Source organism: Mercenaria mercenaria, chromosome 12 (assembly GCF_021730395.1).
Source record: "Mercenaria mercenaria strain notata chromosome 12, MADL_Memer_1, whole genome shotgun sequence".
In the NCBI taxonomy this organism is placed as follows: Eukaryota; Metazoa; Mollusca; class Bivalvia; order Venerida; family Veneridae; genus Mercenaria; species Mercenaria mercenaria.
In genome coordinates, this window is record NC_069372.1 from 14,961,170 (window position 1) to 14,977,799 (window position 16,630).

Below are 16,630 nucleotides of genomic sequence, written 5' to 3' on the forward strand. Positions count from 1 at the left end.
AGAAGATGATTATAGGGGCTTTGTGGTATAGGGGAGGCAACTGTGTTGATGGTGGTAGCCCTTACTCCGCACAAGCTTCTGTTTTTCTGTTTAGCTTGAAAGGATCCAGTAGCAAACGATTGATCATTGTGTATAGAGTAAATTAAACAATTGTATTACATGTATTCCTTAATAAAATTACATACGGTATGATTCTAAGGAACACATATACGACTACAATGTTGGTATACGAGGGTTGTCCCAAAATAGCGCGACAAATTTCATTTGAATAACATATCAACGTCCGAACTTAATGAAATTTACAGAAAGTGTTCATACTCTATTTTCAAAGATTTTGATCAAGAGTTTATGCCGGAAAAACGCTATCTTGAAAAAATATTGGACTTTTGTTACGGTCAAAGTGGTATGACCGGCGCAGCCCAAAAATGGTCCGTTTTAATAGGCTGTCTTCCTGATGCTTGTCTCAATTTCCTAACAACCCGTTGCGTTAGGCACTAAAAGTCCCGTAGGCCTACACATCAACGTCATATATTTCAATCATGTGCAGTGACAGTTCTCACAGGTTAATCTGCTTCTAGATTTACGCAAAAACGGCGACGTCAACGGACAAGGCGGCGCACAGAATGTCGGCCTCGGAATGACACCAGTTGAAACTTACAAGAAGATGAAGACTGTAGACAAGGATGAAAATGTGTCGAGAGCTTTAGTGTACAAATGGCATCACAGATTTTAGTCGGGACGACCGATGACAAAGTGAATGTTGGTAGACCGTTAGACTATGCATATTTCCCGCAGTTAAAAGACCATTTACGAGACCAGAGATTAGATGATATGCATGATCTTATGTTAGAGACATAGAGGTTCAACCACAGTTTGAGTATAGACTGGTATCAACGTGTGTATACGGCATTCGTAAAGAGGCACAGACTTTGTATTACCCATGGCGGGGAGCATTTTGAAAAGGAATAACTAACTTTGACGGCGTTTTAACGTTATTTTGACGCCGGGACCTGCGCCAGTCAGGGATATGTGATTGTTTGAAGTTCTCTGTAAATCTCGTTTTTGGAGATACTGATATGAAAATATATGTATTTACTCGTTAAAGGTTATATTATATGATAGTAAAATTTTATTGTTATAGTTTGTACAGTTTCCAAAACACGCAATTTGTCACGTTATTTTAGGACAACCCTCGTACTTGTTGTTTCAGATGGTATATTCTTACACTTCTTTTAAGTTGATATGAATTTTAGTGTATAATATATAGATGTAAACTACCTCTTTAACAGATATATGTAAATGGAAGTTTTTATCGTAGTTCAGATTATCACTGCTAACCAGGTCACCCTTGATCTGATCATGGATGATATCTGCTTTTTTTATGGCATTTTTTATAATGCGCATATAGTGCCATGGTTTTCAAATCTCAGTTTCTTAATAGTACTTAATTTATGGCAGTTTTTTAATATAAAGGTTGGCGGAGTAAATCTGACTTTTATGCAATCTAAATGCGTCTATGAGTGTAATCTGTTTTTGTGTCTCTTATAATTCATTTATCGAATGACCAATAACATGTTAGATACATTCGCTTATTATTATGTCAGTTGTGAAAATTGTAACATGTATGTTGGACGAGACTTAAATAAACTATATATATATATATAAAAGAAGTCACTGGGAATATCAGTGATAAAAAGTTTCGTACAATTTACATAATTATGGATTAAGCAATTATCGAGACGCTGCTTAATAAACATTTCATTGAAATAAAGCTCTACAGATTTATTAGTTCAATTACAAAGTAATCTGCATTTACTGTATATATTAGGCACATTGTTATGAAAAACAAACATTTTTGGTCATTTTATCTGGTTAAACATTGGACAGTGTTAGATTTTCGCATTTTAAAGAGGATGATAAACTTTCTCTGATGTTAGTGTTCTGACCTGAGAAGTTTAAATCAAACACATATGAACATATAGAGCTAGGCTAAATACGAACATTGGCCCGGGTACACTGACTCCTTAAATTAATAGTTTTGTATGAAAGTAGTACACTCTTCTTAAACGATAAGTTTTCATCATATTGAGCTGATATCGGCAATAAATTTTGCTCAACTTCTCGAAAATATCTAACAAAAAGTAGTCTTTGTGCGTTTTGTCACTTCTTTAGAGGGAATAAATACTTCAGAAAAAGAAAAAAAGGCTGAAATATGTTTTAGACTGAAGAGAGGAATTGTGCGTGTACTTGTGAGTGTGCGTGTGTGCATCTGGTCGTACGCGTGCAGGTTTCATACAGACAGATTTTCCGCGTTTGGCGGAAACACCCGGCAGTACGCTACCCGTAAAAATCGGCATTTCTCAGCAGGTCGGGACCCTTTTGGAAAACCCCGGCGCAAACAAAATTCGAGTCTTGGTTTTTCTTGAAGCTACCTGTAGGAAAGGGTTCACTCAAAATAAATTCATGAAGGAAACATTAAAAAGTTTTTTTAGCAATATTGATCTTGCCATGAAACTAGCCCCCAAACACACCCCCAAGCGGGGTCTCCAAACATTTGCATAACATTTATTTTGGAAAATTTGCCATTAAAAATTTTTTTGCCCCAAAAAAACTTACCCCCCAATGAGTTAAAACCCAAGGAAATTTCTATTTCGGAACTTTTTCTTTCTTGTACGACTGCAATTTTACTTTGAAAAACTAGTTTCATTTAAGTTATTTTAATGTTAATTTATATAAAAAGGGCTTATGATCAAAAGAGGATTAAATCAAAATTGAGAATTGTACCATTTTAAACAAAGACTATCTAATAACGTCACAAAATTTTTAAAAGTGAATTGTCCATAAAAAACATATAATTTTTCCAAACTAAAGGGGTTTTAGAGCCACAAACACACGCTAAATTTATGAAATTTTTGGACTATTTTCTAAAACTTTATGATTTCTAATAATATTTTGAAAATTATAAAAAACGGAAAAACACTTCCCTTATTTAGTAAAGATAAAGCTCGTCCGAGCCTCGCGTTTTTTTATTTAAATTAAACCTTTTAATAAATTCAAAAAAAAACTCACTTATGTAAATCCAATTTTTTCGCCAACACCGAAATTTTTAAAGTTTTTTTAAGATTAAAAATTTCCCTTCAAATGAATTTTATCAAAATTAGTAAATCTTATTACGCTGAAAAAATTAAATTTTAAATAATTTCCACCGTTTCATTATCAGTAAACGAATTAATTATGTTAAATTTAGGGGAATTTTAACCGGTGTTGTTTTATTAAAAATTTTAATAAAGAAATTGGTAAGAAAGTTTTTTTTAATCTCCAAATTTCAAAATGTTTTGAAAAAAAACCACCCTTAAATAAATAAAAAATCATTTTAGTAAGATATTTAGTTTCTTTAAAAAAAAAGGAATGCTGACAAGATGTCAGACCTTCGAAAAATACTAAGTATTCGCGAGCGGTGTACTTTACACAAATTTTGTTATGTGATAGAGATAACTCTTCCTTCCACTTGGCCATGTAAATAATGGAAAGTTTTTCCATTGCGGATTTTTTTTCCCTTTCTTGTTGTTATTGTTATTGTTTTCTTTTTTATCGTTATTATTATTATTCTATAGCAAAAAGACGTTTTTAGCGTTATACAGTATTTCACATATAAATGACGTCATCGGTGACGTCACAATTAGAAACGTTAATAATGTTATTTCCACCATGACGTATAAATACTTGTTTGTAGATGTATCAACATTATTTATCCATCTTATTATTTTATTACAGAAAACCATAGTCCATTGAGAGAAATTTACAGCATTCCTAACTTTAATCTGCACATTTTGATAGAGAGAAAAAAATGAAGATACGAAATACTAGTAATTTCTTTTTGCACAAAGCCGTCAATATATCCTTAATATGTACACGCACGTTCAACAACTTGAACAAGTAATTTACAATGTTGAGATGACCCCTCAAATTTGACTGAAGTACAGAGTACATGTACGTTTACATTTACTCGTCCGTTTCCGTGATTAAGGTCTAATATGCTTGCCTCTGTTAAAACACTCTAGCGCTAGAATGTCATGTTTACGTGCGATGACGTCAAAGTTTTTGTTGCGACCAAGAAAGAGCGCTTCTATTATTCTATCTAATGTTTGAGATTAAGGGCTATTTGAATCGAAATAATTTACAGCACAAGCGTGCTTTAACACTATTTATACACTCGGGTGGTAATACGTCGTTCAAATAATTTCACTCGGGCTGCGCCCTCGTGAAATTATTACACCCAACGTATAACCACCCGTCGTGAATTAATAGTGTTAAAGCACTCTTTTGCTATAAATTATTTCTTAATTTTTTCAGGTGGTTCACCCCCTTTTTTAAAAGGGGTTTTGAAGCCCTTTTCTTTTAAACAAGTTTTTAAATAATAATGTTTTTAGATTTAAAAAAAAAATGGATCCACTTCTGTTCACTTTTTTCCCTTCTAATTAAGTAAATTCAAATTTCTTACTGTTTAAAATTTTTAGGAATCTTTACAAAATCAAGGAAATTCTGGTTTTTAAATTGAAAACAAGGGCTTTTTTTTAAAAACATATCCCCCCCCCCCACACCCAAAAAACCCCCCCACCCCACCCCCACGTGATAGGTTGTCCCTTTTCAGGCATTTCCTATGACCTTTACCCTTTGACTTACTCGCCCCAAAAACAAAATGATCATCTACTTCATAAAAACCCAATCATGCATCAAATTTGAATGATTTGGTCAAGTGGGTTTTAATACGGCGGAAATGGTTTTAAGTTCAGGGCCCCCCGTGGCCTTACCTTTTACCCTAAAACAACCGGGGCAATACTTCATATACCCAATCGCACAAGTTTGATGTTCTAGGTTTTAATGGGGTCTAAGCTATTGGCGAAAACCCTCACCAACAGACCCCCAATCGATTTCATATAAACCCTGTTTGTGAAAAAAAACCCCATTTTTTTTAAGAGAGGCATAAAAATATACTTTGTTCTTTTATTTGTTTAAAAGTTCTTGTTGAATGTTACATTTAAGGGTTGATATGGGTTTTTAGTCCAAACTTTATCACTTTTATTTGTTTGAGGGAGTGTTTTGTTGGCTGGGTATAATAAAAATTTAGAAATTATTTTAATCAGAAAGAAATAGCATATTATGCAAAATTTTCATTGCTCAAAAATTACATAAAAATTTTTCTTTTTTCAATGTTAAAATGACAAAAATTTGAACAGTTCCAATACCCCCCTAGGCCCCACAAGCAGATGTATTTTTAAAATTGTACAAAAAACTTTTAAAATTGGGTGAATGGATGCAAAATTTTTTCAGTTATGCAAATACTTTGACTAGAGAAACTTTCTCAGATTGAAGAGACTGAATAAGAATTTAGATATTGGAGGGAAAAAACCCCCGAGGTTTTATGTGTTTTTATTTTTTCTGCCATTTTCAAAATTTTTGGATATGTAACAGCAATAAGATTATTTCATTTATTTTGGTTTGATCCATCACTTGTTTGCTGTAAAATGCCATACCATACCTCTTTGTATCTCCCGCGTAAAATGCCATCCCATCCCCCTTTGTATCTACCGTCGTATCTGCTTTGGGAGGGTGGGTAGCTCAGACTGAACAAGGTAAAAAATTCATTCCCTGGTGATTTCTATGACGATAAAAAAAGAATACCAGTGCCCGAAGTTGTTCTCCCACGTGATATACACTTAAGTAAAAACCTTCCAGGGGACCTTTTGGAAGCATAAAATGAAACCCAACAAAAAAAAATTGGCACTCTGTTTGAGGATAAAAATGACAAGCCACCAGCCCCTATTGGGGGCTCACTTTTCCCTATTTTCCATCAAAATTATGGAAAATAGACGTTCGGATTATCTATGTCCTTTTAATAAAACAACAAGCTCCTCAATTTCGACACAAAAAAATTTGTTCAAACTTATTTTTCCCACTGGTTACCCATGAGTATCACATTTTTTTTGTTCTTTTTAATGTCACCCCCAAAATAGAAGAGTCCATTGTGTTTTCCCCGTTTTCATGATAGAGGAGACCCTAGATTTCCTTCCGATATTATTTCAGGTAAAGACGGCACCTTGTTAAACCCCACATTCTAAAAACATACCCCATTGGAGGGTTCTTCACAGAAAAATTCTCCACCCAAGTGGGGGTCTTGAACCCTAGCTGTGAGGCAAAAATATCGAATCTGCCATGGGCTCCTTCCCTAGAGTGTATTGGGGTTTTATGGAAAGTGCATGTTTCAGAAACTGCCCTATTCTTCCATCCGGGTGTAAACACTACACAGAAAACCCTTACTAAAAACGATGCCGGTTTTTTGGGGAGGGAAAAAAACTTGTGATTCCTGGTTTTTAGTCCCCTTTCCCAGAAGCAAAAAACCTTGTTAAAAAAAGTGATGTTTAAAAGTTGTAAACAAGGTTTTTTTTGTGGGAAAGGGCCCAATACATAATACTTTTCCTCCCAAAAATTTTCTTTAAAAAATGACTTTAAACAATGTTTGTTTCCCCTTTTTGCCAAAATACAATTATTAAAAAAACAAGAGGGCCATGAGGGCCCCTATATCGCTCATTTGGGTTTAAAACTTTTGTTTGAACATTTTGGAATTTATTCTGCAAAGAAATGTCTGTAAAAATTATTCTGAAAAAGTATATTTGTCAATCTTGTAAAGGGCCAGAAATTCTGCAAAAGAGATTTTTTAAAAGGGTTTTTAAAAAAATTAAAGGGGAAAAGGTGGGCTGTTTTTTGAAGAATCAGATTAATTTTAACCAAATTTTTAGCGCCCCCCCCCCCCCTCAAAGGAATATTTTGGTTTAAAATTTTCTTTAAAATTAGGGCCCGCTTTTTCGACAAGAAAATTTTTTTAATTCCGTTATACAATCGGAAAAAGTGAATTTTCCCCCCCGGGAGCCCTGTTTTTAGACGAAATTGGAAAAAATTTGAACAATCTTTGATGAAGGGCATACAATGATATTTGTTGAAATTACCAGTACTTTAAAATTAGGCTAGCAGTTTTTTTACAAAGGGATTTTAAATTTCCTTTTTTATGGGGGAAAAGTGACCATTTCCCCCTGGCACCATGTGTCAAGACAATCAAAATGTTTTTAACAGGACAGACCATTTGTGAAATTATTTTAAAAATTTGGCCAGCAAAATTCCCACAAAAAAAATTGTCAAAGCTTGAAAAATATACAACAGGGAATAATGCCCCTCCCCCTGGCGGCCAGTTTTTTTTTGAATCGGGTGGAAAAAAACCCCCAATTTGGTAGGGGTTACAAAAAAAAACCATTTGGGAATTTTTTCAAAAAAGGCCATGGTTTAGATGTTGTTTGAAGCTGTTTTTTATTTTCAGATTGGAACAAATTTTGCAACCCAACTGAAATTTTAACAACTTTAGAAGAGGACCACCCCCAGGAAATCCCCCCGAAGTTTCATCAAAAGGGTTTTTGGCCGTAACAAACAAAACAGTACACCCGGACTTTGGTCCCGTGAGGTAAAAACATGCACTGACCCCCCTTTCCCCCTTTTTTTTGAAACATATCACATTTTTGTCTTCTTTTTTTTTAAAAAAAAAAAAAATGGAGATAAAAAACATGCTAGTTGGCTGGGACTGAATATATACCAAATTTTTTAAAGCCAATTCCTAAAAAATTAAATTAGGGAGTTACATTAAAAGACCTTTGGTGTGAATTTTTTCCGGAAAGAAAGAAAAACTTTTTAAGATAAATTTCAAGTTTATTATTACAAAACTGCCACTGTGGGCAATCAAACATTTAAAAAAAAATACATATAGGTCAACATTTTTTAAATGTATTTCCAAAAAATTTCAAAAAAGTCCTTATAAAACAACTTTCTGTTAAAAAACCTTTCCAAAAGATTCCACCAAATACAAGTTTCCATAGAATTTTCTAAAAATTGCATGCAGTTATGAAAAGTTCATTCCACCGAAAAATATGTTGTCTGAATGCCCAAACTTTTTGATTTTAAAAATTTATTTTTTGCTCTTGGACACCTTAACCCCTTTTCCTGCTAAATTTTTTAAAATGGATGGTCCTATTCGTTAACGTTCATTCACCCCTGAATAGTGGTCTGAACTGCTAAACGTTTTGATCTGAAAAATGTCATTTTTTGTGCATTTGGAACCAAAAAAAATTCTGTAAAAAAAACATTTTTTTGCTTCATACCCAGAATGCTTTCTTGGGAATTTACATTTATGAAGTAAACAATTAGCAATTTATCAACGGATAATTTTTGATTAGATCTGTGAAATTTTATTAATAGGGTTGTTTGGAAAAGGGGTAGTTCAAACCATTGGACAATTATACACTGGGAGTCTTTGTTGAAAATTTTTTTAGTCAAAACATAAATTTCTTAAATGCTGACACTTCAGAATGAGCTACTTCATCTTAAAAAAAAAATACCTTTTTAATTTTAAGCTAAAAGAGACCAAAAGCACATTTTTTTTTTAAAATGCTTGCCCGCTACCCCTTTTTTTGGGTCAGAAAATAGTCTGTTTGTTTTTCAAATTCGATACATACGAAATTACTTTTATTTATTTGGATTTAGTTAACAATGAAATCCATCAGAATTAGTGCAAACCCTAAAATATTGTGTTTATTTTGTTACAAGTATAGTTTCTATAAGCTGTGCTCCATGGCTGCTACCTAGACCAATTCCCCGGCCTTCGTAAAGGATTTTAGTGAAGTCTTCCTAAACATGACCAGACTTCAAGTACAGAATTGTCTATGAACCCAAAGTCTCCTAGCTTAAATCCAGCATTGTTTGTGGTACCGGTAATCTAGGTCCTTCTCCAAGATGTCAGACTGTCGGTCACATAGACTCCTTCAGTAAAAAGTACAGATCTGCGAAGAAAACTACAGATGCCAGGGTGAGACCAGCTATCAGTTGCTGAAACACACAAAAAAGAAACAACTCAAAATTCAAGCAGCAACCATTTAACAACAGATGATTGTAAAATATATATGCCCGTAAGACATCATGTCAGAGGAAACTGGGTTTTCGTAAGCTGTGACCTTTACCTCTGACCTAAACACATCAGAGAATATCTACTGACTACCGGCAAGTTTTAAGGCATTGAGGCACTGACCATACAAGTAAATTCAGTGAATCTATATCACCTACTGAATTGGTTGTTTTGTGAATGAGAGGAATCTATTTTGAAAAATATAACAATTAAAGGGCAATAATTCTACAGTGACTGAAGAGATCCTGATGAAAGTTGCAGGTACACACTGGCCACTATATTTGTATTAAGTTTCATGAAGATCCATCAAAAGGTTACTATCTTTTGTGGGAATTTATGAATTTTAAAACAATGGGCAGTAACTCTGCAGTAACAGAAGAGATCCTGATGAAAGATGTACAAGCACCATCGCCCTATAGTGATCTATATTTGTATTAAATTTCATGAAGATCCATCAATGGATTATTTGTTATATGAGAGCTTTGGATTGTAAAAAAATGAAGGGCAATAACTCTAAAGGTACTGAAGCGATCCTGACAAAAGTTGCAAGTGCACCACTGCCCTATAGTGATCTACTATGATTTTAAGAAGATCAATCAAGATGATACTTAGATACAGTCAATATTTTACTATCTTTTAACCAAATCAAGGGAAAAAACTTGTTTTTACTGAAGGGATGCCCCAGTTCAGTGTATAATGTTCAGATACTTTAATATTTAATTTAATATCTCATAAAATACACTCAATAAATGTTGTACAAATAATATTACATAAGGCTGAGTCACTGAAATTAAATACAACTTACCAGGGCAAAAACATTGCTGTACCCACTAAATGTATATTGCGTTGCCTTGTATCCAAAAGCAAATGCCCCACCCACAGATACAATGAAGTTGAACACAGAAACCAATTGCCTGTTCATTTCTTTCACTGAAATAAAACAAATAATCTCTAATATAATATTGTTTTACTTATATAGACTCTGGATCTTTACAAAGTGGTTAAAGTCGATGAGTTTGATTACTTGTCTCTCAGGTGTGTCGGGTCTGAACCAAACTCTTACATGTGAGTAAGCCTTCCAGCTGGCTTGTGGAAAAAATTGTGTTCTACCAAGGTGCCCACCCTCACTCCCCCACATTACAGTAATAACATCTGGAAGGCCAACTGCGATCTTCCTAATCCATTAAAACTCAAAATTAACTGGAATGTCAGCATAAGACTTGAAATATGTCACTGTGACTGAGAACTTAATTCAACAAGAGCTGTCCGTAAGACAGCGCGTTCCACTATTCAGCGATTTGACAGTAACATGAAAATAGTAATAATAATCTGAATACACTACTGGATCCACATGCCATTAAATGAGTCATGAAATTGGTCTTAATTTTTTCAAACATTTTTAACAGAGTTTTTACAGGTCACCATTAAAATTCACCCATTACTTCTTACTATTTAATGGGATTTTCATGACCATAGTTTTAATGCCATTCATTAAAAATGACTTTGATGGCCATGAAAAGCTGCTTAAAATAAACCATTAAAATAAGTTAACAGGCTCCTTAAAACTCCAAACTACAAACATGCAGGGATTTGAACATTCATAATCAGGTAAAACACTGATCACTTATGGTCTCAAGGGGATGAACAAAATGTATTTGAGGTATACAGGGCTTTGTTTTTCCACAGCCAACACAGAAAATACATGTAAATGGAAAATAGCTATGGAACATGTAAATTGCTAGTGAGCCCGGGACCTCAAGCTAAGTGGTGTTTCACTGTACTTACATATAACAGCACTTTTGGGAAAGACCATAATTACATATATATTTAAGTTTCAAAACTGCTGAATAAAAATATTAACTGTACCCTAGGTTTTGGTTTGACTTCTGGTAAACATAGATCACTTCCTTCTATCAACTCATGCAAATAGATCTTCTTTCCATCTGAAACAGCATAAGTCATTATAAAATCTGAAATGTCCAAGTAAAACAGCTAATCTAATGCTTACCATACAGCAACAATAACGAACAAGAGGGCCATGGTTGCCCTAAGTCACTCACCTGAAACTAACGATATGCCCTTGATATGTATGACACACTGAAAAATGAACAATAACAACTGTGTTTAGTATAAAAGGTCTTTCTATTTTGAGCTCTGGTAGCTCCAAAAATCAGTCAAACAGAACCAATTTAAAAAAAAATTGAGAGAGACCTTACAAAGATTTTACAGACCAAGTCTGGTGATGATTCATGCGGCCATTCAAGAGTTGTTTAAAAGTGGTTTTTTTTATTTTCACCTCTGGTGGCCCTTAAAATCAGTCAAGCAGAACTATTTGTATCAAACACAGAGAGTACCTTACAAGCATGCATGCTACAGACCAAACTAGGTTTTGAAACATTTAGTCAAGAGATTTTGGAGAAAAATTTAACTTGCCAGGCGTTTTGATATCATATTTTGTCGTTAAATAGATAGTAACGTTGTTGTATTGATAAATTTACCCATGGATTTCCATTAATTCATAAAATGATTTTCGTTTCCGTATGCTGAGTCCAGGCTTTATTCTTTGTTTTCGGAAAAATGACGTTACGCCATTACTTCCGGTTTATCAAACATGATGCAGAACTACCTTAAAATCAGTAAAGTGAAAACAAGGTGATTGGTAACACCGATGGATGTTCCCTGAAATTGCTGTCGCATAAGGGGCCTTTCCACCACGGGAGTTGTGTAAATGAGAAATGTGGTCAGCAAGAGTTGTGGTTCTTTAACACTGCACTCTCTCTCACTGATCTCTATGAATATGTACTTTTTCATGTAAAGTATGAAGTCAATAACTTACATAGTATTCAAGTTATGCCCCCAACAAGGTTTTTAAAAAAGGGAGATAATTAAAAAAGGCACCACCTAGAGTTATAGTTCCTTGTTACTGCACTTCCTCTCAATGAGCTCTATCATTGTATAAAGTTACTTGGTATCTTCAATACTTTTTGAGTTATTCTCTGGACAAGAAGCGTCAAAAAAAGGAAGATTATTCAAAAATGGGACCACCTAGAGTTATAGTTCCTGGTCATTGCACTCCCTCTCACCGACCACTATGAATATGTAAAGTATGAAGTCAATACCTTACATAGTATTCAAGTTATGCCCCGGACAAGGTTTTCAAAAAAGGGAGATAATTAAAAAAAATGGGACCACAAGGAGTTATGGTTCCTTGTATCTGCATTCCCTCTCACTGACCTCTATCAATATTTAAAGTATGAAGTCAATACCTTTTATAGTATTCAAGTTTTGCCCGGATAAGGTTTTCAAAAAAGGGAGTTTATTCAAAAATGGGACTGCCTAGAGTTATGGTTTCTTGTATTTCTTTTATAGTGATTATTATTTGATATATGTTCATTTAGTTTGTTTATAAATATGTCACCTCTAAATCTAAATGAGGCATGACTTTTATATGAAATACTGAAATGCAGTTTTCATTTTTTGGGGGGGAGGGGAGGGGGGCAAGTAGGCTAGTTCTAGTCCAAATTATAGGATGTTTTAGGACAGCATGATAACTTTTGACTGGTGCTGTCCTGTAATGGCAATTCGGGGCTTGGCCTTAAAGATGGCCCTATTACCTGTGTGAGTGCGGGCAGGCAATACAGATAACTCGCCAATAGCGGATCACTATCTACACTTTTAGCATGTAGTGAAGAATGTTTAGACTTTCATGATATCTAAACTTACTAACACTTAGCACTATTGCTAGCATTCATATAAATGTTTGATTTATTTGAATCGATCTTTTATGTCTGAAGTTATGAAGAAATATTTAAACCTGTCCGATTCACTAATAGGGTGTCACTTTTGCCACCTTAGTTTATCATATTTTCTATCCATTTAAAATTAGATTTTTTTCTGATACTGTTTCAGATGGAAAGAAGATCTATTTGCATGAGTTGATAGAAGGAAGTGATCTATGTTTACCAGAAGTCAAACCAAAACCTAGGGTACAGTTAATATTTTTATTCAGCAGTTTTGAAACTTAAATATATATGTAATTATGGTCTTTCCCAAAAGTGCTGTTATATGTAAGTACAGTGAAACACCACTTAGCTTGAGGTCCCGGGCTCACTAGCAATTTACATGTTCCATAGCTATTTTCCATTTACATGTATTTTCTGTGTTGGCTGTGGAAAAACAAAGCCCTGTATACCTCAAATACATTTTGTTCATCCCCTTGAGACCATAAGTGATCAGTGTTTTACCTGATTATGAATGTTCAAATCCCTGCATGTTTGTAGTTTGGAGTTTTAAGGAGCCTGTTAACTTATTTTAATGCTTTTCAGGGCCGTCAAAGTCATTTTTAATGTATGGCATTAAAACTATGGTCATGAAAATCCCATTAAATAGTAAGAAGTAATGGGTGAATTTTAATGGTGACCTGTAAAAACTCTGTTAAAAATGTTTGAAAAAATTAAGACCAATTTCATGACTCATTTAATGGCATATGCATCCAGTAGTGTATTCAGATTATTATTACTATTTTCATGTTACTGTCAAATCGCTGAGTAGTGGACCGCGCTGTCTTACGGACAGCTCTTGTTGAATTAAGTTCTCAGTCACAGTGACATATTTCAAGTCTTAGGCTGACATTCCAGATAATTTTGAGTTTTAATGGATTAGGAAGATCGCAGTTGGCCTTCCAGATGTTATTACTGTAATGTGGGGGAGTGAGGGTGGGCACCTTGGTAGAACACAATTTTTTCCACAAGCCAGCTGGAAGGCTTACTCACATGTAAGAGTTTGGTTCAGACCCGACACACCTGAGAGACAAGTAATCAAACTCATCGACTTTAACCACTTTGTAAAGATCCAGAGTCTATATAAGTAAAACAATATTATATTAGAGATTATTTGTTTTATTTCAGTGAAAGAAATGAACAGGCAATTGGTTTCTGTGTTCAACTTCATTGTATCTGTGGGTGGGGCATTTGCTTTTGGATACAAGGCAACGCAATATACATTTAGTGGGTACAGCAATGTTTTTGCCCTGGTAAGTTGTATTTAATTTCAGTGACTCAGCCTTATGTAATATTATTTGTACAACATTTATTGAGTGTATTTTATGAGATATTAAATTAAATATTAAAGTATCTGAACATTATACACTGAACTGGGGCATCCCTTCAGTAAAAACAAGTTTTTTCCCTTGATTTGGTTAAAAGATAGTAAAATATTGACTGTATCTAAGTAACATCTTGATTGATCTTCTTAAAATCATAGTAGATCACTATAGGGCAGTGGTGCACTTGCAACTTTTGTCAGGATCGCTTCAGTACCTTTAGAGTTATTGCCCTTCATTTTTTTACAATCCAAAGCTCTCATATAACAAATAATCCATTGATGGATCTTCATGAAATTTAATACAAATATAGATCACTATAGGGCGATGGTGCTTGCATATCTTTCATCAGGATCTCTTCTGTTACTGCAGAGTTACTGCCCATTGTTTTAAAATTCATAAATTCCCACAAAAGATAGTAACCTTTTGATGGATCTTCATGAAACTTAATACAAATATAGTGGCCAGTGTGTACCTGCAACTTTCATCAGGATCTCTTCAGTCACTGTAGAATTATTGCCCTTTAATTGTTATATCTTTCAAAATAGATTCCCCTCATTCACAAAACAATCAATTCAGTAGGTGATATAGATTCACTGAATTTACTTGTATGGTCAGTGCCTCAATGCCTTGAAACTTGCCAGTAGTCAGAAGATATTCTTTGATGCTTTTAGGTCAGAGGTAAAGGTCACAGCTTACGAAAACCCAGTTTCCTCTGACATGATGTCTTACGGGCATATATATTTTACAATCATCTCTTGTTAAATGGTTGCTGCTTGAATTTTGAGTTGTTTCTTTTTTGTGTGTTTCAGCAACTGGTAGCTGGTCTCACCCTGGCATCTGTAGATTTCTTCGCAGATCTGTACTTTTTACTGAAGGAGTCTATGTGACCGACAGTCTGACATCTTGGAGAAGGACCTAGATTACCGGTACCACAAACAATGCTGGATTTAAGCTAGGAGACTTTGGGTTCATAGACAATTCTGTACTTGAAGTCTGGTCATGTTTAGGAAGACTTCACTAAAATCCTTTAATAAGGCCGGGGAATTGGTCTAGGTAGCAGCCATGGAGCACAGCTTATAGAAACTATACTTGTAACAAAATAAACACAATATTTTTAGGGTTTGCACTAATTCTGATGGATTTCATTGTTAACTAAATCCAAATAAATAAAAGTAATTTCGTATGTATCGAATTTGAAAAACAAACAGACTATTTTCTGACCCACAAAATCGGTATGCTGGAACAATGACATTTTAAATAAAAAAAACATGTGCATTTGGTCGTCTTTTAGCTTGAAATTAATAAAGTCGTATTTTTGTTAAGATTGAAGATAGCTCAGTTCTGTAAGTGTCATGCATTTAAGCAATTTATGTTTTAGACTAGTAAATTTTCAACAAAGACTACCAGTGTATAAATTGTACATTGGTTAGAATCTCGCTTTTCCATACAACCTATTAAATTAAAATATTCAGCAGTATCTAATCATAAATTATTCCGTGTGATAAATTGCTAATTGATTAGCTTCATGAATGTACATTCCACAAGAAAGCAGTTCTGGGATATGGAGCATAAAAAATGTTTCTTTTACAGAATTGTTTAAGGTGTGCCAAGATGCACAAAAAATGACATTTTCAGATCAAAACGTTTAGGCAGTTCAGACAACACTATTTCAGGTGTGAATGAACTGTTCAACTGAATGATGGACCAGTCCATTTTAGAAATTTAGCAGGCAAAGGGTTAAGGTGTGCCAAGATGCACAAAAATGACATTTTCAAATCAAAAAGTTTAGGCCATTCAGACAACACTATTTCAGGTGTGAATGAACTGTTCATAACTGGCATGCAATATTATTAGAAATTCTATGGAAACTTGTATTTGGTGGAATCTTTTGGAATACATGTAGGTTGTTTAACAGAAAGTTGTTTTATAAGGACTTTTTTGAAAGTTTTTGGAAATACATTTGAAAATGTTGACCTATATGTATTTTATCTTTAATAAGTTTTGATAGCCAGCAGTGCAATATTGTAATAATAAACTTGAATTTACTCTCAAGACTAGTTTTTCTTTCATGTCCGGTAGAAATTCACACCAAAGGTCTCTAGATGTAACTACCCTACATTTAATTTTTTTAGGAACTTGTGACTTTAGAAATTGGTATATATTCAGTCAGTCCATACATAGCATGTTTATCTCCAGGTTCTTAAAAAAAAGACAAAAAGTGTGATATTGTTTCAATAAAAATGGGGAAGGGGTCAGTGCATGTTTTTACCTCACTGGAGCACAAAGTGCTCGAGGTGTACTGTATTGATTGCTTACTGTCCAGAAACCATTTGATGAAACTTCGGCTGGATTTCCTTGGGTGGTCCTCTTCTAAAGTTGTTGAAATAGTTCAGCTTGGTTGCACATAGTGGCTGCCAGATCTGAAAATAAAAACAGCTTCAAACAACATCTAAACCACTGGTCCAATTTTGAAATAATTTCACTCAAATGGTTCTTTTGTAACCCTCTACCAAGATTGTTCAAAT

General features: G+C 34.2%; 1 long non-coding RNA gene across 1 annotated transcript; it reads left to right on the forward strand.

Moving 5' to 3' along the window:
- Window positions 1-12,905: 12,905 nt before the first annotated feature.
- Window positions 12,906-16,153, forward strand: LOC128547101 (uncharacterized). Its single transcript, XR_008366317.1, has 3 exons — window positions 12,906-12,987; window positions 13,909-14,033; window positions 14,915-16,153. It is a non-coding gene; the product is annotated as an uncharacterized LOC128547101 (long non-coding RNA).
- The last annotated feature ends 477 nt before the right edge of the window (window positions 16,154-16,630 follow it).